The sequence below is a fragment of the Neofelis nebulosa genome, chromosome 6 (genome assembly GCF_028018385.1).
Source record: "Neofelis nebulosa isolate mNeoNeb1 chromosome 6, mNeoNeb1.pri, whole genome shotgun sequence".
NCBI classification, from domain to species: domain Eukaryota; kingdom Metazoa; phylum Chordata; class Mammalia; order Carnivora; family Felidae; genus Neofelis; species Neofelis nebulosa.
The window spans coordinates 118412128-118434172 of NC_080787.1; the positions used below are offsets into that span (position 1 = coordinate 118412128).

A 22045-nucleotide genomic window follows, 5' to 3' on the forward strand; every position below is an offset into this window, starting at 1 on the left:
TTTTCTTTAGATTCTTCCGCATCCCTTCTCTCGCCGGCCTACCTCTTCTCGTTTTCTTTAGATTCTTCCGCATTCCTTCTCTCTCACGCGCGCCTTTTTCCTTTCTCCTGCGGGAGATTCCCGGAAATCCCGCCCCGCCAGGAAGCGCCCCATTTTCCCGGCGTGGTGGCGGGCTTGAGTGGGCCTTCTCTTAGGTCCTGAGCGAGCCGGAGGTTAATGGGCCTGCTACGCGCTTTCGGTTCCGAGACACAGCATTAAGAGTTGGTGCAGCCGAGGGGCGCCCGGTGGCTCAGTCGGTTAAGCGACCGACTTCAGCTCGGGTCATGATCTCGTCATCTGTGAGTTCGAGTCCCGTGTCGGGCTTTGTGCTGACCGCTCAGAGCCTGGAGCCTGTTTCAGATTCTGTCACCCTCTTCCTCTGCTCCTCCCCTGCTCACGTTCTGTCTTTGAAAAATAATAAACCTTGAAAAAATTAAAAAAAAAAAAAAAAGTTGGTGCACCCCAGCCCACAAACTCCACGTTTTCAGTCTCCCCGTAGGCATGCATGGGAAGAGTAGAAGAGAAAGCCGGTTTAGGGAATTTGGAAAGAAGGGGAGAGAGAGGATGGTACCAAAAGGTGTTACTTCTTAAACATCTTTTATGGGTTATTGAGCGGGGAAAACGTTTCTGTTTTGTTTTTGGTTTTTTTAATGAATACTCAACATATGCCCTGCTCGTGACATGGCCTTCATAAAGCTCAACAAATTTAGCATTCTGTGCTATTACCTGTCATATGGCCCAGACAGGATGTTCTTTGGAAGACACCTTAAAAGGAAAGTCATTTTTCACCCGGATAGGGATCATTTTGTCAAACAGGAGGAACTGAAGGTAGATCTTAGTAAAATAAGGGAACAGTCTGGTGAACAGAACAGAATGTACCAAGAAGCCGAGAAGATAAGCAAGTTTTAAGGTATGGAGATGTGGAGGTAGGGAAGAAGTGGGAACCCAGGTTTGGACTGATAGGAAGAAGTCCAAATATTGAAAGTATTTAATTCCAGTTTAATATGAAATGAGCAACTTAAGCCATTGCACTTTGTCGAACAGGAGATTTGCTTGATTAAATGGTGATTAGGAAGAAATAAGTTTGTAGAGTGGGGATAATTAGATATTAGATATAGGTGCTGTTTATGCCGTAAATGTGCATGTGGGCATGTGGTACTGCCCAAGTTCTGTATATGGATGCATGGTACTGCAGCCTTCCAAGGCTGGCAGCTGTGGCTAAGAGGTTTGGCGTCTGGACATTTCTGTATGGATTCACTGATGGCATCTTTCTTAAGTTAAAACAAATGTGCTTTGAGGGATGATACTATCTCATGCCTTATCTTTGTGCCAACCATTTAGTCACTTGCCATTTCTCAGAATTTACCAACAAGTTGAGATAAGAATGATTTAAAGTTTTTAAACCTTGGGAATTTGGAGGAGGGAAAAAAAGGTTGGCAACTAGTGAAGATTCAAGCAAGATGGCATAAAAAGATGGCATCTATGCACTTTCAGTATCAATGACTAATATGCTAACAAGTAAAACAGCCTTTCTGTTTTCTGACTGTGCTTGGGTAGTGCTTTTTTACCCACAGCTACAGGAGTGTAATAGAAGAAAATGGGAATTTGCAGCCAGGTGTCCAGTGTTGTTTGGTAGTGTAATTGAGCCAATAGGAGTTTGCTCTTTGGTGAGTCAGAAACTGCACCAGGTTGAGTTGTGGCACAAAGAAAGCTTTTATTTGCAGGGAATCAAGAGATCGTGGGGAATGGCTTCCAAAGCTGTACCTCCCCAAGATAGAGTGAACGGATTCCTTTTGTTTAGGGTTAAAATGAATATTTAGATAGGGAAGCCTAAGGTCAAACTTGTGCCTTAAGGAAAGGAGGCTTGCATTACAAGGATCCTTTTATGTTATGTAAATGAAGTTAAGACTCTTCCTTGGGTGGAGGTTTTAGTATTATAATGAGGTAAAGGCGATTGTGGGTAATTCCAGAGAGATCATCTCATGGTCCTTCTGAGGAGGCATGAGTCAGGTTTAGCTTAAATGGTCTGGGTGGCCTGGGCCAGTGGGAGGTCAGGGCAGTCGCCATCACCTGGGGGTGGTTTCATGTTTCATTTGCCTGAGTAAAGAGGAAAGCTGCAAAGAAGAGCTTAGGGGAAAATATAAAACAAAGGTTAGTGAGTACAATCAGGTGAGCAGTAAAGGCCAAGTCTTGGGGTGTAGCTGGTGACAGTAATAGGTACATACCCGTATGTGTACATTTGTGATTGGCCCTGATAAATTGGAATCTACTTTGAGGCTAAACTACAAAAAAAGAAGTTATTTCAGTGTCCTGACAGGACAGGAAGGTGGGAGCTGGGAGAGCTGAGACCAAAATATCTGTACTTGCTTCCCATATCCTATAAAAAAGGGAAAGTTTTCTACCTCAAGGTTTAGTCTTCCTCATTTTTTTTTAATTTTCCAGTAGTATTCTGATTGCTCATCAGTATGTATAGCATTTCAGTGTACTTGCATGTACAACTTAGTGTAAACATACATTTCACTACAACAATGGTTTTACCAAACCACTAACAAAAATGTAGTGTCCTGTAATATAAGCATGTCAGTACCTAGTTATTTTTCTAACTGCTGGCTCAACCAACAAATATTGGATGATAATTTCTTTAGTCATCTGTTTTCATAAAATACATATCCAGTTATTCTTCCCCTACACTTGACTGTTAAACTGTTTTCTTCCTTTTGCTCCATATCATGTTTTACAATCAATACTTTTAGTACAGATAATTACCCACTATCTAAAAACACCTTTACCATGGTGTCTGGGTGGCCCAGTGGGTTAAGCCTCTGACTCTTCATTTAGGCTCAAGTCATAATCTCAAGGTTCATGAGTTTGAGCCCTGTGTTGGGCTCAGAACAGAGCCTGCTTGGAATTCTCTCTCTCCCTCTCTCTGTCCCTCCCCTGCTCATGCTTTCTGTCTCAAAATAAAGCTTTTAAATAACAACAACAACAAAAAAATAGAGCTTTATCATGAAACCTTTCATAAGCCAAAATGACAATACCATTAATTTGTGAAAAAAGTTTTAGCATCCCCAGACCCCAAAAATAACCTCTTTTATAGGCTTTTCTGATACCTAGAACACATCTTGTTAATAGATGCACAAAATAAATTGAAATTAAGCACCTAGATTTTTGTTCCCTCTCTCTCTCCCCTCTATCTGCCTAGAAAGCTAAAGCTTCTGTGTTTTGTCTTTTCAGGTCTTTGGTTACTTAGGAAAGTTAAAACTTCTCAGTGTTAAAGGAGCTAAGTTTTGCTAACAACTATATGACTTTCTGTAGAATCCCTTATTGCCACCATCGTTAAAAATATAAATATTAAATTTATAATGATCTGTAATCCTATTTAGGCATATGCTTTAAAACTTTGAGTTTTTTAACAAACTTCCTAAGATTTAAATGGTAAATAGAGTCTTTTTGACTAATTAGTCTTACTTGGTGTGTTAAGCACTATCAAGCCAATGATGATAAACCATTGGTTATATTGTATAGGTAAATGCTATAACTATTCAAGAAAATATATAAAATTCCTGAAGTTTTAATATGTCCTAACATAATGTCATCACTTGATATTCTGATTATTGAAGTCTTATGTATCACAGAACCATATTTCTGTCAGCTGCATTATAATGAACTCTTCATATCAGTCTTTAGCCATGTCCATTTCTGAGGTTCTTTTGTCATTTATAGTTATTGCCCTGATGCTCCTGCCCAGTGAGTTTTGTCTTCAAGGAGACTCATGTAAATGACTTTTTTTTTTTTTTTTTTTTTTTTTTTAGTATAGGTATTTGATATGTTTAACATAATAAAACTGAACTGGGTTAAATTTCCTGAACTACTAGGACAGCTACATGCAAACTGAACAAAAATTACTAACGTAAGACTAAATGAATTGAGAAAGATGATTATAGTTTTTATGACTCTTGTTTGAAACATTGCTGGTTCTCTAATGTATTCTCTTCCAGAATAAGGAAGTTTTCTCTTATGATACCTGTGACATATAGAAATATGATAAAATATTCCTTTGCAAACAAATTGAAACCTCTAACTTGTCTCCCTACATGAACCCTCCAGAATTCAGAAACTCTCAGTGAGTATTCTTTCTTCTGTGGCAATTACAATTATTTGCATAAGTTCAGTGAGAATCTACTCTCCTAGTAACAGGACACCATTTGGAAACATTGGTTATATTACTGAGGCTTTGACAGGAATGTCATATTTGAGAGAGACATGCGTAGACTCAGATATGACCAGACAGCCTTAAGGAACTAACGGTGACTTTGTGGAGCCAATAGAACCCCCTTTGAAATGTCAGCCTGATACCTTACTTACAGAGTTCCTAGGAGCCTTACCAGGGGAGTAAAGAATGGCACTTCCTGGCAGGTGCAGAAACCTCAAGATATGTAGGGGACCTCAAGAAAAGGAATGAATACACCCAAATCTATAGGTATTGCAGACAAGTCTGACAAGTATTTGGCTTGGCTCTGGCCTTAGGAGTCTATTGAAAGTTCAATCTAGAGATTCCTTATAAAAGATTCCCAGCAATACATATTTTAAAGGATCTGTCTGATCAACCACTATTCTTGCTGAGCTTATGTAAATAATTAGGTCAAGTTTGTTAAAAGTGGACTTGTTTTGGGGTACCTGGGTGGCTCAGTTGGTTGAGCATCCAACTTGGGCTCAGATCATGATCTTGCAGCTTGGGGGTTCGAGCCCCGCATCAGGCTCTGTGCTGACAGCTTGGAGCCTGGAGCCTGCTTCAGATTCTGTCTCCCTTTCTCTCTGCCCATCCCCCACTTGTGCTTTCTCTCTCTCTCTCTCTCTCTCTCTCTCTCTCTCTGTCTCTGTCTCTATCAAATATAAATAAACATTTAAAAAATTTAAAGTGGATTTGTTTTACAAATTAGTTTTGATTTGGTTATCTGTGGAAATAAGGGTAAATTTAGAGAAAAGTGTTTCAATAACACATCCTTATGAATGTTAGATTCTAGTTTTGATTAAATAGCATAAGCTAGACAACTTGAGGTAAACTTCAGAGATTGCCATAATAGCTCATATATAGATAGTCTTCCTGCTTGTTACTCTGTGGGGATAATAAAAGGGACCCCATGGGCATGTGGTTATTTAAATAGCTGGACAATGGGATGGACTCTCCAACAATTGTGTAACTTCGCTGTCACCTTGATTAATTCTATGTGGCTGGGATAACAAAATCGCTCCTTAAAAGCCAGAGCATACCCCACTCCACTGGGTTAACTATGGACTTTGGAAAAAATAGATGACCCCAGCCTCCTTATATTTGGATTGGATAATACACTTGGGGATGTCCTTATCTCCTGGAACAGATCATCTCCCACTTGCCCGTGATTCCTCATAATTAGAATATTGTTAAGATTAGACATCAGAGAAAGAAGGCTTCTTACTGGTTTTATCCTTTAATCATATCTGTCCTGAGAGCCACCTCTGTTGATGTAAAATTACAAGTAGAGGCTAAAGCCAAACATATAGCGGCCACCTTTATCCAAACCCAAAATGAAGTCAGCCACAAATTCGAAAAGTAGCCCTCCAAAACTTAATGGCCCTTGATATCCTGAATGCAAGTCAAAGAAAAAGTTATTATGCTAATATTGAGACTAAATGTGTATATATCCCAGATGACTCTGCTAATGTATCCAAAGTTTTAGCCCACATGTATACCATATATAAATGGTAACTCTTTACAGTGGACACATCATGGTAAGCTACAAAACCAGTCTTCATGCTAGATTTGTGGCTTATTGCACACATCAAGCACTTCAGACCTCCCTTGGTGGGTTTCTGCATTACAAGGTACAGATTGGCCTTATTTATATCAATAGATAGCCAATATGACAGATCACTCCAATACCAGGACATAAAAGGATATTTCTATTACTAAAAAAAAAAAAAAAAGTTTCTTGCTGACCTGTGATAAATGTTACATGGGACTCTCCAGGCCATAAGAGTCCTTTTTCTTATCCTCAAACTATCAAAATTTTAACTGAAAATGCCAACCCACAGATGGGCTCACGACAATGCTGGACAAGATCCACGTTCCATTGGTGTGACCATCTGACATCTATTTTTCTTCCATCAGTACATTTAGAAGATGTCATACGGCACATGGAGGCCCTTGATAAATACACATTAAGGCCTTAAATGACTCTCAATATAGCATTATGTTATTAAACACTAAAGTAACTCTAATGCATAAATCGATTCTACAAAATAGAATGACATTAGATATCTTAACAGCAGCATGAGGAGGAACATCTGCCATTGTTAAAGAAGAATATTGTGTCTGTATTCTAGATTATAACTAAAATGTAACAGGTTTACTTACTGATACAAAGAATCAAATTGGTGCTCCTAATGACTGCATTGTCACTTGATAATTGGTTACATTCCTGGTCAGGAGGTGGGCTATCATCCACCTCATTGCTCCTCTTATTTTTCATTTTAATAATAATTCTAATGTGTTGTCTCTTTTGCTTGGTTCTCTCCTATTGCCAAGCAAGCAGTTCCTGACTCCTTCGATCCTAATCCTACTCAAAACAAATTCATCCCGATGTCCCCTCTGGGCTCTACAGTAATGGCCCACCATAACAGTTTCTTGTAGGGTAAGAGAGTAACTAATTTCAGTCCCTGGGTAGGGACATCTCCACGACCCCTATCAACTTGACGAAGTTACAAAAGATGAACCCTTTGCCTTTCAACAATCTTAAAGATGTAAGGACTAAAAAATTGGTCAGGGAGGAAATGATGAAGAACAGAAGCAGAAAAATGTTCACCTGTAGCATAGAAGACTGACCTATATAGCCTGACAATATAAGTCCAATAAGAATCAAATATGTACTGGTTGTTACATTCTCTCATGACTGCCTGTACATCTCACCAATAGTTCATATCGAGCTGAATGATAAAGCACCAGAGAAATCTTGCAAAAGTAGTTTTATGAGTAGAAATTCGAACAAGATATCTATTATCTAATACTCCCTGCACATGTCCCCTGCCCCTTGAGCACTGCGTATATAACCATCAGATTCATATAGCAAAAATGCAGCTTTTTCTGCTCACGGGTCCTGTCCCTGTGCTGTAATAAAAGCACCTTTTTATTTTGCACCAAAAATGTCTCAATAATTCTGTCTTGACCGTTTGCTCATGCCCCATATCAGGTATTCACAGATACGGTTCAAAGATAGCAGTTGGACGCTAAGATGCTGAGTGTGGTTCCCAGGGACAGAGCTTGGCAGCGTGACTCTGACCGCTCAGACCGCATGCTTCCTCTAGGAGGCTTGCTGTAAAACCAATGCTGAATGCCATTTTTACCTTTCACCCTTTTTTGGTAAAAGCAAAAATCCTCTTAATTTTTTGGTTTGTTTGTTTTGGGGTTATTTCCTTAGTAGTTGCTCTAGGGTTTGCCATATATATTTTAACTTATCAGAGTCTACTGCAGATTTATACAAACTTAATTCCAGTACCATATAGATATATTACTCTTATATAGTTCTTTTTCCTGCCTTGTGGTGCCATTATTATACATATTACATCTATAAATGTTACAAACCCAACAATACATTGTTATAAGTGTTAATTTACATAATTGTATGCCTTTTAGAGAAGCTGGGAGAAGAAAAGTCATAACCTTACTCCAATACAACTTTATTCCCCAATCTCCTCTTTGCTGTTATCAGCAAATGTATTACATTTCTATATGTAATAGGCCCAACAATACACACACACACACACACACACACACTTATATATAATTTTATATCACTACCTTTTAAATCAATTAAGAAGAGAAAGGAGAAGTAATATACATGTATGCAAAGTTTTATAATTACATAATTATTTCACCAGTACTCTACTTCTTTGCTATTTTTCATATGGTTTCGAATTACTGTCTGAGATCACTTGTTTTCAACCTGAAGAACTTCTTTAAGTATTTCTTGATAGTTGGGTTCTCATACAGTGAATTCTTTTAATTTCTATTTATCTGACATTGCCTTTATTTAAGCTTCATTGTGCTACTTCATATTTCCTCTTTAGATAAAGATGTCTTTTAGACAAAAATGTCTTTCAGCGTTTGACTCTGGTGTTTCTGGGTATACCTCTCTTTGTGTTTTCCCTACCTGCAGTTTGTTGAGCCTTTTGGATGTGTTGATTAATGGACTTCATCAGATATGGGAAATTTGGGCATTATTTTTTAGAACAAGTTTTTGTGGTTTTGTTTGCTTGCTTTTTCCTCTCCCCTCCTGGTAATTCCAATACAAGTATGTTGGTGAGATTAATGTGTCATACATTACTCTGAGGCTCTGTTCACTTTTCCTTCATTCTTTTTGTTCTCTCATTTTTTTTAAATTGTGTAATCTATCAGCTTTTATTTATATTTGCTGATTCTTTCTTCTACCAGTTCAGCTGGTTGAGCTCTGTAGTGATTTTTTTTTTCTTGGTTATTTTACTTGCAACTTTAGAATTTCCATCTTTTTTTTTTTTTAAATAATGTCTTTCTCCTTTTTGATATTGTCTCTTTGATGAGACATTATCATCATGCTTTCTTTAAATTTTTAAACATAGTTTGCTTTCGTTCTTTGGATATATTTATGATAGCTGCTTTGAAGTCTTTGCCTGCTATGGTCAACATCTGGGCCCCCTCAAAGTTCTATTGCTTGCTTTTTTTTTTTTTTTTTTTTTAAACTGTGTGTGGGCAACTTTCTTATTTCTTTGCATATCATATGTATAATTTTTTTTTAATTTTAGATAATATATTGTAGCAACTCTGGATATGATTCTCCCCTACCCATTTGGTGCTTATTATTGTAGTTTGCTTGTTTATTTAACTACTGGTCGCACTATTTTAGTTTAAAGCCTCTGATGTTGCTCCTGAGAGGTCACATCTTTTGTGGTTACCTGGAATGAAAATGGTTTTAGAAGGGCTTTCTTTGACTGCCTCTTTCTTTGATCACACTCAGATGTTTGACTCCTTTCATTGCTAGCTGATCCACTGTATTGTTTTTACCATTCCCTCGGACATAAATTGCTACACAGTTTTGACACGATTAAAGCTGGGCCTCATTTTAGAGGTGGTTCTGAAGGCAGTTTATGATGATTGCTCTGACCCCAGATTGATTTTCTTAGGTATCTCTTTCCTTGTTTCTCTCTGACATCAACAATGCCTACCACACAAGGGAGTTTTTCAAACCAGTTCACCTGTGCTCTTCTCTCCTCAGCCACTACCGCAAATTCTGATCACCTCTGTATATGGCAGTATTGAGAAAAGTCGCATATAGACATGTCATAAAGATGCCCCAGGAATTAATAGACTCAGCGTGTTAAAGACCACAGAAGTTAAATGAGATAAAGTTTCCACTGAGGCCATTGTGGGACTGAGAGACTTAGGGAGGGAGAGAAAAACACTTTTTAAGGTTTCTATAGGGAACATGATTATGTGTCCAAAAGAAATGAATTAAAAGTTTCCTGAAATTGAGATGAAAATTACAAGAATTTGAATAGATCCAGTCAGCACAATCTTGGCATCCAGTAACATTAGACGTTGTAAGGAAAAGAAGTGAAGAGTGCAAGTATGACAATAATCAAGGGTTATGAATTGATTTTGTAAGTCAGTGGAAGATTAAAGAGCCTAGGGACTCAAAGATGCTAGACAGAAGAGCAGAGTTGAAAGGAGCATGGAATTAGACTAACCAGAGAGATTAAAAAAAAAAAAAAAGCCAAAGTACACCCCAATGTGTTGAAAGACACCAAAAGGGAAAGGGAAACCAGTGGTTACCTGATGGCAAGGCTTAAGTGCAACAAATGTGGGAGGAAACAGAGCTGGAAGAAAGAATCTACATAGAGGTAAAGCCTTGAGATTTAGTCTTCAAAGTGGAGAAATTCAGAGCTATCAGACAGACTGAAATAAAATGGAGATAAAAGGTTTTGGAAATAGGGAGCTTGAGAAATTATAAAACAAGGCTTTTTTGATCTTATGAAATTCTTGTAATGGCAAGAGGTCAAAGACAGAATTCTCAGCCTAGTATTAGAGTTACAAAAAGATGATATGGGATGTTTTGTAACTGGGAGATTTGGAAAGGAAGACATAATTTTCAAAATTATGCATTACATGTAGAAATTATTTCAACATTTGACACAAAGATATAATGTTTCATTTAATATTAAAATTTTAGTCTTTCTGATTCACACAGAAGAAACATAGCCAAGAAGAAATTCTTATTTAGTGTCAACTATTATTTTAAGATTTGCCTATTGGAATGATAACTTTCTGAATTTTATAGTAAGCTCCTATTCAGTAGAATTAGACTGTCACCTGAGGAATTCAGTTGAGAGTTGACCAGTCACCCAGTGAATATTCTGTTTGCATAAAGCCTTTGCTCTAATTTGGAGATGGTAGCTTCAGTCTTTTGTCTATAAAGGCATGTTGGGAAGCAGTTGTTAAATTTTGAACTGTAGCTATCAGCAACTTAATTATTTCAGAATTATCTGTTGAGCAATCAATTACTAAAGTGAAGCCAGTATCTCAACACAATTTTAGCGCCTTTCATGTCCTAGGAGGCTCTGTCCTGACCACTGAGAATCCAGTGGTGAAAAAAGACATGATTGCAATTGTCTAGGAGGAGGATATGACAAACTGAACCAAGTTGTCTAGAAGGAGGACATGACAGACTAAACCAAGGAGTCAGGGATTTTTTCCCTACGTAACTTTTTAGTTTAATAGTAAATAGATGAATGTGAAGATTAAGATGACAATACAAATAATTTTCCTTTCAACATCTACCTAATTCCAAATGAATAAACTACACACAAAGGTTTACTTAATGATTTATAAACATAAGAAAAGTAACTGTTCACTGAGCACCTACTGTGTCCCCAAGTGGTTAACATACATTAATTCTAATTGGTGACAGTAGCAAAGTGGGCAATGGCTGCTTCTCGTGCAAACTTGAGTATAAGCCCACCCCCCCCCAATAACCTCTAAGTCTCTTTGGAAATCCTCACAACACATCTCAAGGGAGATATTACTGACTTCATTTTATAGATAAGGAAACTGAGGTCAGATTGATTAAATAAATTGCCTATGGCCTCCCAGCTTCTAAATGTAAAAGTTATCATTTGAACCAAAATCTTGTGGGTTGTTTTCTACACAGTGCTTCAGTAAAGCCTATGTTTCTTCTGCATATCTATATGGAATACTAAGATATACTTTAAAAAAAATTCTTCATTTGATTTCTTATACCACTTTGAGAGTTTCTTCTACCTCACTTTATTTTCTTTGCTCAGATTTATGTCTGAGTGAAAAGAAGAAAGGGTATTTTAAGACTGCCAGCAAACATTTCTGACTGTGTGGCTAGATAGCCAGGCTGATGAAGAGGTAGGAAGTGAGTAGAGGTCTCAAAACTGATATTCCCAGCATTACTTTAGATACTCTTAATTCCTATTTTATATTCCTTATAAAGGTCCTGGGCCAATTTGTCCTCAAATTCCTTTCTTGGTCTGGCTCTAGTTTACAGAAGAAAGAATTCCCCTGCCAGTTGGTTTATTGCCAGGGTCAAATCCTGGGGAGAACTGAAGGGTGAGGGGAAGATGGAAGGCAAACTTTGTGCCATCCCCTCAACAGCAGTGCCTTGACTGGTAGCCTGATGTGGTTCCACACTGGCCCCTGTGCTCTGATAATGCTGCCTTCTACTTTTGTCCCTTCAGGCTGGGATAGGGGAGATAATGGTTTGCTATTGTTGCTAGCCTCTGGATGCCCTGGGTGTCCTGTTGGGGTTCTCAGTCTTTCATCACCTGTGTAACCGTGCCCCCGCAACAAAATCCTGCTGTTTTAGGGGAGCCTGGGTGGCTCAGTTGGTTGAGTATCTGGCTTCAGATCAGGTCATGATCTCAGTTTGTGAGTTTGAGCCCCGCATTGGACTTGCCGCTGTCAGTGCAGAGCCCGCTTGGGATTCTCTTTGCCCTTCCGCTGTGTGCTCTTTCTCTCTCTCAAAACTAAATAAACATTTTTTTTTAATCCTGATGTTTTAAAAACTCAGGTGGTTTTTCATATGATTTCACTTACATGTGGAGCCTAAAAAAAAAAAAAGCAAATGAATAAGCAAACCAAAAGCAGAAATGGACTCATAAATACGGAGAACCAACTGATGGTTGCTAGAGGGGAGAGCTGTGGGGGCATGGGTAAAATGGGTGAGGGGAGTGGGAGACACAGGCTTCTAGTTCTGCAAGGAATAAGTCAAGGAGATAAAATGCACAGAATAAGGAGTAGAGCCCATGGTATTATAACAACATTGTATTATGGTGTCCGATGGTAGCTACCACACTTGTGGTACACATAGCATAACATATCGAGTTGTTGAATCACTCCCTGTGTTGTACACCTGGAACTAAGGTAACATTGAGCATGAACTGTAGTAAGTTGAAAAAGAATTCAGGTGGTTTTTGTTTTCCTGATTAGATCTTGACACACACCCAAAATGCTTTAGACTTCCTTATGAAGCTCAGTGCACTTGTGATTGTATATTTAATAATTGTCTTCTTAGCCAAAGTCTAAGTCTCATAAGGGCAGAGACCATGTCTGTCTCCTTCACCCCTATATTTCAGTAATTGCCAGATAAAAGGGGTTTAATAATTATTTGTTGAATGAATGAATGAATGAATGAATAAGATGTGCCATCAAGTTTTTCTCTCCTCAAAGCATCTGTCACCTCCCATCGGAGGTGGGCATCTTGCCCATCGGATCTGGGCATCTTGAGGGCAGAATAAATATTTACCACATGAATAAAAAAGCTGTTTCAAAATTCGTTACTTTCCAGACTAACCAACTTTGATACCCACAGCCAAAATGAACAGCAGAATATAATGGACATTTAGTTATCTCAAAAACTCTGACTAAACATTTTGTTTTCTTTTAAAACAGCATAATGCTTGATACAGGCAAAAACATGATTTACATATATAGTCCTTGGCCTTGAGGAACTATAAATGTAGTAAAGGAAGTAGATTTATAATTACAAATTATCCCAAGGTAGGAAATCATGGAATACTTAAATTTGGGGGTATCATGTGAGTCTGAGTCTTGAAGGGTAGTCATATTTTACTAGGTTAAGGAGTGGAGAGAAAGGCATTTCAGATAGGGAAGAGAATGTACAAAGTATCATACTATGAAGTATCCCGTAGTATGGTTCATGCAGAGAAGTGGAAATGAAGCTCTATAGCTGAAGCAGGGAGAATTAAAAGACACTTCAATGCCTACCAAACTGCATGCATTTCTCTGTTTTTCTTGATGGCGACTGTAAGGATTTTAGAGTGTGGTAGATTGAATTAGTGACCCTATTCTTTATCTCTCTCTGCACCCACCTCCTTGCTATTTCCTTGAATATATATATACATACATATATACATTTATATATATGTATATATGTACATACGTATATATATACATATATATACATGTATGTGTGTGTGTGTGTGTATATATATATATATATATATATATATATATATATATATATATATTTTCAAGGGATGCCTGGGTGGCTCAGTCAGTTAAGCACTGACAGTCACACACTGACAGTGGGGAGCCTGCTTGGGATTCTCTTTCCCTCTCTCTCTGCCCCTCCCCTGCTCATTATGCCTTTCCCCCCAGCTCCTTTACCTTGACCAATGGGATGAGAGTAGATGTAAAGCAGGCAGGAACTTGAAATGTACTTGAGAAGGAGGGTTTGCCCTTTTGAATCTCAAAAGACATGGGATAAGATCTTCCTGTGGGCAGCTGCTGACTCTTTTGCCTAGACTTCAAAATGAACGCAGGGAGCAGAGCCATACCATCTGACCAGTGAATCCAGGAGTGAAATAACTGCTCATTTCTGTATGCCACTGAGATTTTGTGGTTCTTTTTTATGCAGTGTTGTTGCAGTAGTATCCATCCTGTATCCATGGATGCAGAGCGATCCATCCATAACACCTCTTTTTTGCAGCCTCATTTCAGAATCAATTGAGAGAGAAGCAGTACGGTAGTGCCCGGGAAGGGAGTGAGAAAGTGAAGGAGGACGGAAGAGCAATCATTCAGATAGAGAGAGCAAATATCTCCTTTATTATGAAAATTCTACCTTGAAGGATGAGGCTTACGAGTATTTGAACACTGGCTTCATGATACAGACCTCAGAATCACATGGTTCTGATTCAGCTACAGCACATTTGGTACACAGAGGCTGAGCCTTTTTCTTGAAACTCTGCCAGACTCAGAAGAGCAGAATGGCTGTCTTTGGTGGGCAGATCCCAAAGGCAGAAGGATGGGGAGGGTGAAATATCCATATCTAGATCCCACTCTCAACTTTACCCATAAGATCATTTCTATCTATAAAAATGCCTAATTAATAATGCCCACTTCTCAGGGTTCTATGAGGGTTACATTAAAACAAACAAAGCACCAACAGAGTGCCTGATTTAGACAGCTCAACAAAATACTTGCCCTCATTCTTTCCCTACCCTATCCTGCCTCCGTTTCTGTTTTTGTTTATCTAATATTCTTTTTCTCCTCTTCTTTTTGCTTTTCTTCCTGTCCATCTCCACTCCATCTCCTGCTCCATCTTTCCACTTCTACTCTAAATTAATGATAATGTATAGTGTATTGATTTTGCCAACTCTATGCTCCTTAATTTACACATCCAATGTACGAAGCATTTATTTCCTTCTATAAACATAGATCAAACTAAATTAAATTCCTTTCAAAAATTGGTTTGGACGTTCAATTGATCTTCACTTATGAAGTCATTGCATCTTAACCTAAAAACTTTCATCCCCTCAATATGTCACTGTCAAATTTCTCATAGGTTTTCTATTTTTACTTGTGGTTAGATTTTATGAAGAACAAGCTATCCTAATTTAATATGTGCTTGAGCTTATTATGCTTTTAATTTCAAGGCTCTTCAGATCACATACTGGAGCAATATGTAGGCCATTAAACAACACTGCTGTGTCTCCATTTTCAATGCTCATCTTTTTTTTTTTTTTTTTCTTTTTTTTTTTTGGTGGAATTTAAACAATGATGTTGAGGAATTGACACAAAAGAAAAATAAAAAAGCTCAGCACTGGGCCCAGGTGATATAGTTAATGGCTGGAAGGAAGGAAGGAAGGAAAGAAAGAAGGAAGGAGAAGGAAGGAAGGAAGGATGGAAGCAGGAAGGGAAAGAAAGGAGGGAAGGGGAGAAAGAAGAAGGGAAGAAGAAAAAAAGATATAAATCTAAAAGCTGTCACTTATCAGGATGATGTAAACATGAAAGAAGTGAATAAGGACTGTTACAACAAAACAAGGAGGCCCCAGTCCCATTTGCCTCAGACCCATGAGACAGAAACAGGAACACAGGTAAGGACAGCCTACAATGCAGTGGGGGTGGGGGTACAAACAGCATTTGGGTTCATCAAGTAGGCAGTCCGTGTGAAGATGACAAATATAAAACTTCTGAATCCACGTACACTTGTTATTTCCAACTTATTTATGGCTTTTGGACATGAAAGACGATGTGGGGAAAAACATAAATAACTTAAAAACTTTACATACCAGAATGGTTTAGGAAGACAAAAGACACACAGTTGAACAGTATGAAAATTTCAGTCTACCATCGCCACATACTTTGAGAATTTTTTTTAAGTTTATTTTGAGAGAAAGAGCAAGAGAGAGCATGTGTGTGCAAGCAGGGGGAGGGGCAGAGAAAAAGGGAAAGAGAAAATCCCAAGCAGGCTCTGCACTGTTAGTGTGTGGCGCCTGATGGGGGCTCAATCTCACGGTTCATGAGATCATGACCTGAACTGAAATTAACAGACAGTTAACCGACTGAGCCACCCAGGCTCCCCAAGAGCTCTTGATTAGGGTAAAATATTTCCTAAAATTTGGAGAAAGTTTTTGTGTTGTTTTGTTTGTTCTGTACATTGGTTTTTTGAACATTCAATGGGCCTAGCTCTTGTTTGTTTCTTTCATTCTTTTGCACATATTCCTCTGTGGAAAGCCTGTGGCACCCGCCGCATTAGGAAAGGGAAAGGCAGAACTGTACATCCTTCAACAGTAACATTTGCTTCTTTTAAAGACCTGTGTCTCTAATCTTCCCATATTTAGTAAAGCAAGGAATAACAGAGGGAGATGCATTAATAACACTGGCAGTTTTATGCAGCAATGCCTAAAAGTAAAAAAAAAGAAAGAAATTTAGATATAGCATGCATTTTACAGATCAGAGGAAACTTTCCAGATGTTCTATCTGGAATATTTAGGTAATTTTTTAAAATGTACTGCTGACAGTGGTGAATATCAGTTTCCATTGTACGAGACTTGTGACTTGATCTGTCTCAGATCTGTGTGGCAGGCTTGGGTTTATTCTGGCATCTTGAAATGTCTTCAGATTATGGGGTGAACATTTTTCTTGCCCCTCTCTTGAGCACAGTGGGCGGAGGGGAGTGTGCGCTGCTTTACTTCAGTGAAGTACATGCCTTACATTTCCTCTTATCTGAGTGGAGAGACTTGTGGCCATCATACAGAGTGTCTAGGTGGGATTCAGAAGGGAACTCAGGTGAGCTCACCTCACAACCCAGAGCCAAATAACTCAGCAGTATCATTGTACCGCATATCTCTCATGCACTTTGTATTTTTAACCAGATTTCTAGCTTTTCTTGGCAAGAGGGCTAGTCTATAATAAAATACTTTGCTAATACCAGATATGGGAATGCTATATAGATACTAATAAATATATACAGAAGATAACTTTTTATTTTATTGTGAAGAGTTTCATCAGAATGGGTATTGAACTTTACTGAATTTTGTTAGATTTGTAGTGAGATAATTATATGTTTTTGGCTTTGATTTATTGATTGAATTAATTATATGAATATACATTCTAATATTAATCTAGTATTTCTTAATTAGAGCCACTTAAAATAATAAGTGTATTACTTTTGGCATGTGACTGAATTCATTTTGCGTAATTTTTATTTAAGGGTTTAAGAATGTATGTTCATAAAGAATCACAACTTTTAATTTTAATTTTATTCTTAAATTTTTATTTAAATTCTAGTTAGTTAACATACATGGCAATATTAGCTTCAGAAGTAGAATTCAGTGACTCATCACTTACATACAACACCCAGTGCTCATCATAACAAGTACCTTCCTTAATACCCATCATCCATCTAGCCCATCCCCCACCCACCACCCTCCATCGACCCTCGGTTTGCTCTCTATTGTTAATTTTTTTTTAATTTTTTTTTTTAACGTTTATTTATTTTTGAGACAGAGAGAGACAGAGCATGAACAGGGGAGGGGCAGAGAGAGAGGGAGACACAGAATCTGAAAGGGCTCCAGGCTCTGAGCTGTCAGCACAGAGCCCGACGCGGGGCTCGAACTCACGGACCGCAAGATCGTGACCTGAGCCGAAGTCGGCCGCTTAACCGACTGAGCCACCCAGGCGCCCCTCTATTGTTAATTTTTAAGTGCAAGTTTTGTTTCTTCTTGGATGAAAAATGTTATGAATCTTCAGAGTTTACAATTTTTAAGTGATACTTTTTGTTCATATTTTTATTATTACATTGGTTTTATTGCATCGTATTCAGAGAATATGGCCTATGCCATTTATGTTTTTTGTAATTTGAAACTTCCTTTGTGGCCCAGTAATCAATTTTTCTAAATTTTCCATGGTTATTAAAAAATGAGTAGTATTATTGGTAGGGTGCAAATTTGGGGAAATTAATACATTTTATTAATTATATTATCAGAATATCTACAGTTCTAATTTCTGTCTACTTCATCCAACAAAGACTGAAAAGTATGTTTATATTTTCTTAGTATAGTGTTTGGGTAATTTTTCCTTTCAATTAAAATAGTTTTTTTAAATATTTAAAAAAATTTTTAAAGTTTATCCATTTATTTTGAGAGAGAGAGAGAGAGATAGAATGAGCATGAGCAGGGGAGAGACAAGGAGAGAGGGGGAGAGAGAATCCCAAGCAGGCTCCGTACTGTCAGCACAAAGCCCAAACGGGCTTGAACTCACAAACCGTGAGATTATAACCTGAGCCAAAATCAAGAGTCAGATGTTTAATCAACTGAGCCACCTAAGTGCCCCTCAATTAAAATAGTTTTGATATCGTATGTTTTGATGCAGTATTTTTTAGTACATGCAGATTACTCCATAATTGATAAACACACACACTGTTCATTGTGAATTTCATCAACAAAGAATGACTGTCTTCATCCCACTAAATGCAATTTCCTTTAATTTCTTCCTCCTTGCTAATTATGCAATCAATTCTGCTTAAGAAATTATATTCATTTAATATATCATTTATGAAAAACCCATCTGTTTGGGTGTTTATAGTAAAATTTGGAAAAACTCTGATATAGATTCTTTGTAGCTCAAACTTCCTTCTATTCAGTAGGAATTCAAGTATTTTTATTAAATTTTTAATGCTCATTCCTACACTTTGAAACCTGGAACACTGAAAGTTAGATGATAATACATTGATAATCAAATTTGAAATCCATATCCAAGAAGCATCTCTTTATAATGAATTAAGTAAACTAATGGCAATACCAAACGCTTAGGTGATTATAGGATGATCTTTGTTGAAAGATAAAGAGTTCTGAGCAATAATTTTAGGTTACTTTAATAAAATTACAATGAAAAGTAAAAAGCCTCTGATTACCCCTCCTTAGACTTAAACCAAATTAAGCATAGAAACATTAATTGTATTTTATAGCAAATTAAACTGATAACCACAATGCCTTAAGTGGAGGAGAAATAAGAAAATAAACCAGACAAATAAGGATTGATGAGATTTCCTGGCAGCACAAACTTAGCATTTGTGAGGTTTTCTTTTGATTAATCATAAATTACTTCTTCAAATTGCCATGTAACTGAGAGTGCACTATTTACAAGATTGGTGATGTTGGTTGGTGCTTATGTTGTACCTTGGACCACCTAGGATTCTTGTCCTCCAAAGTCTTAGTACATATTTACACTTCTACCATCAGCATATTGGCTTCTTACTTATCCACATCCTTGCCAACACTTTATATTATCAAATTCTAACTTTTGTGTATCTCATAGTTGTGAAAATTTTAAATATCTTTAATATGTTTACAGCCCATTCTTCTTTCTGTCAACTGTTTTGTATTCTTTCCCCATTTCCTAATTTTTTCTTTTACTGCTTTGTAGGTAAGCATTTTATATTCTGGGTACTAACCATTTATCAGTTATGTATTGTCAGGAGCTCAGCTGAGCTCGGAGAGAGAGTGAGCTGAACTATCAGATATCAGAGTAGCCAATTAAAACAAGAACCCCAAAATGAGAAAGATGGGCATTTAGTGACTTACTGCTGTGATATAAGCAAGAGATTACAACTGGAGAAAGCACTGACTCCTCACTCACCTTCTATTTTTTCCCAGACAAAAGTGCATCAGTTAAGGGTCAGGTAGATCCACCTAGACATGGGTGTTGTCCTCCTGTGGAGAGAGAATCAAACAAAGGCTCCAGCAGTTTTATGAATCTTGGGATGGACAGAGGCTTATGGGGAAGAGCTAGAACAAGTGTCTTCTTGTTCCCCTCCTCTCCCAGGGAGAGGAGGTTTCCCCTCCTCTCCCTGACAAGGTGACTCAGCAGAAGCACCTGAAGAAGTCCTCCACCCAGTGCCTCGGATACTGAGACCTAGGAATGAAGGCAAATATTCAGGGAGCTCCACTCAGCGGGGCCTGAGTGCTTGACTGCAGCTCCCTTCAGAGGCCACAATGAGCTAGGTGCACATATCTGGTATGGGGAAGGCAGGTTTCTCCATGAGGCCTGTCAGGAAAAGTCTTGGTAATTGCCTGTGGTCAGGCCTGAATAATCACACATAGGGTTTTAACCAGGACCTGGGCTCCTCTTACGCTGAAAATGTCTTGTCCCTGTGTGTGGTTTATTTTTTCATTCCTTAAATAAGTCAAACTTCTTTAAACATTCTTTTTTGTCCCAAAGTCATAAAGTAGTCTCTTATCATTCTTAAAATCCTTATGCTTTTCCTTATCATATTTAGGAGTTTATATGACATGTGGACATAACTTATTTTTCCATATTTGTAACCAATTGTATAGCACCATTTATTGAATTGTCTATATTGTCTCTATTGATTAGCAATGACATTTGTCATATGTGAAGTTTGTGTTTATGTGTGGTTCTGTTTCTAGGCTTACTCTTCTGTTCCTCTGGTCTTTTGTTTCCTTCTGAGGCCACACAATATTGTCTCAATTATTATTGCTTTATAATAAGCATTGTTTATAATTGGGCAAATCCTTCCATCCTGGTTTTTTGGGTTTTTTTGTTTTTTTTTTTTTTTTCAAATTTATCTTGGCTGTTCTTGCCATTAGCTGCTACATATACATTTTCACACCAGTTTGTGAAGTTGCATAACAAACTTGGGTATGATTTTGAAAGGAGTTCACATTAAATGTGTAGGTTAGGATATGCACTAATCATCTATGCTGAAACACCTGGCTGGCTTAGTTGGTAGAGCATCCAACTCCTAATATCAAGGTCGTAAGTTCAAGCTCCATGTTATGGGTAGAGTTCACTTAAAAATAAACAGCTTTAGTATATCAGAGTCTCTTCCTCGTGTACTGGATTTATTTCTTTAATATCTTCCAATAAAGTGTTCTTAATTAATTAATATTAAATTTAATATTAATGTATATTAAGTATATACTTATAATAATATATAATAATTATATATTAAAGACTATATATACTCTCATATCCAGTTACTGTGCTTTTATCTGATTAAATCAAATAATTTTCAGTGGATTTTTTTTTATACAAACATTTTCAAATATGATGATTTGGTTCATTTTTTTTAATGTTTATTTTGAGAGAGAGAGTGCACGCACAAATGGGGGAGGAGCAGAGCGAGAAGAAGAGAGAGAATCCCAAGCAGGCTCCATGCTGTCAGTGCCAAGTCCAACGGAGGGCTCAGCCCTATGAACCATGAGATCATGACCTGAGCCAGAAATCAAGAGTTGGACACCCAACCGACTGAGCCACCCAGGTGCCCCACAATTTGTTTAATTTTCCCTTTATTTCTTTCATTTGTCTAACTGCACTACTATGGTTTTCTTTATGTTATTCAATATAGTAATGATAGTGAGCATAGTTGTCTCAATCCTGATTTTAATGTGAATTAACCTGACACTTCACTATCAGGTGTGGTAAATTTCTGTAAGCTTATGGTAGATTCCTTTTATCAGGAAAGAAGTTTTCTTCTATTCCTAAGTTGCTATGAATTGTGATAGTAAACGTTGGATTTCCCTAATGCTTTTTTCTCCATTTAAAGAGATGATCAGATAACTTTTTTCCTTCAATACATTAACATGCTAAACTCTATTAGTAAATTTCCCAGTGCTAAAGTGTTCTTGCATTCTTGTCTGGGATTAATTCAATTAGATCACGACATATAAATTTTTAAATACATTGCTTATTCAGTTTCCTGATACTTCCACAGTGATTTTTTTTTTTTTAATTTTTTTTTTCAACGTTTTTTCTTTATTTTTGGGACAGAGAGAGACAGAGCATGAACGGGGGAGGGGCAGAGAGAGAGGGAGACACAGAATCGGAAACACGCTCCAGGCTCCGAGCCATCAGCCCAGAGCCTGACGCGGGGCTCGAACTCACGGACCGCGAGATCGTGACCTGGCTGAAGTCGGACGCTTAACCGACTGCGCCACCCAGGCGCCCCATCCACAGTGATTTTTGCATCTATGATTCATGAAAGGCTAGATTTCCATTCTTATTCTGTCCTTCACTGGTTTTCATATGAAATTTTTCCTATATTCTGCTTTCTGTATGTCTTGATTTTTATGTTTCTCTTTTTTTCACCATTCTGAATTTCTTTTGGATTACTGTAGTTTTTAAAAAACTTCTTTTGTTTTTCCCTCC

General features: G+C 37.7%; 1 long non-coding RNA gene across 2 annotated transcripts; it reads left to right on the forward strand.

Moving 5' to 3' along the window:
• The first annotated feature begins 223 nt into the window (after window positions 1-223).
• Window positions 224-21516, forward strand: LOC131514820 (uncharacterized). 2 transcript variants are annotated; one of them, XR_009263294.1, is made up of 3 exons: window positions 229-338; window positions 4038-4162; window positions 20988-21516. It is a non-coding gene; the product is annotated as an uncharacterized LOC131514820 (long non-coding RNA). The 2 variants fall into 2 exon arrangements; XR_009263295.1 differs by lacking the exon at window positions 4038-4162 and having other exon boundaries at window positions 224-338.
• Window positions 21517-22045: the final 529 nt, after the last annotated feature.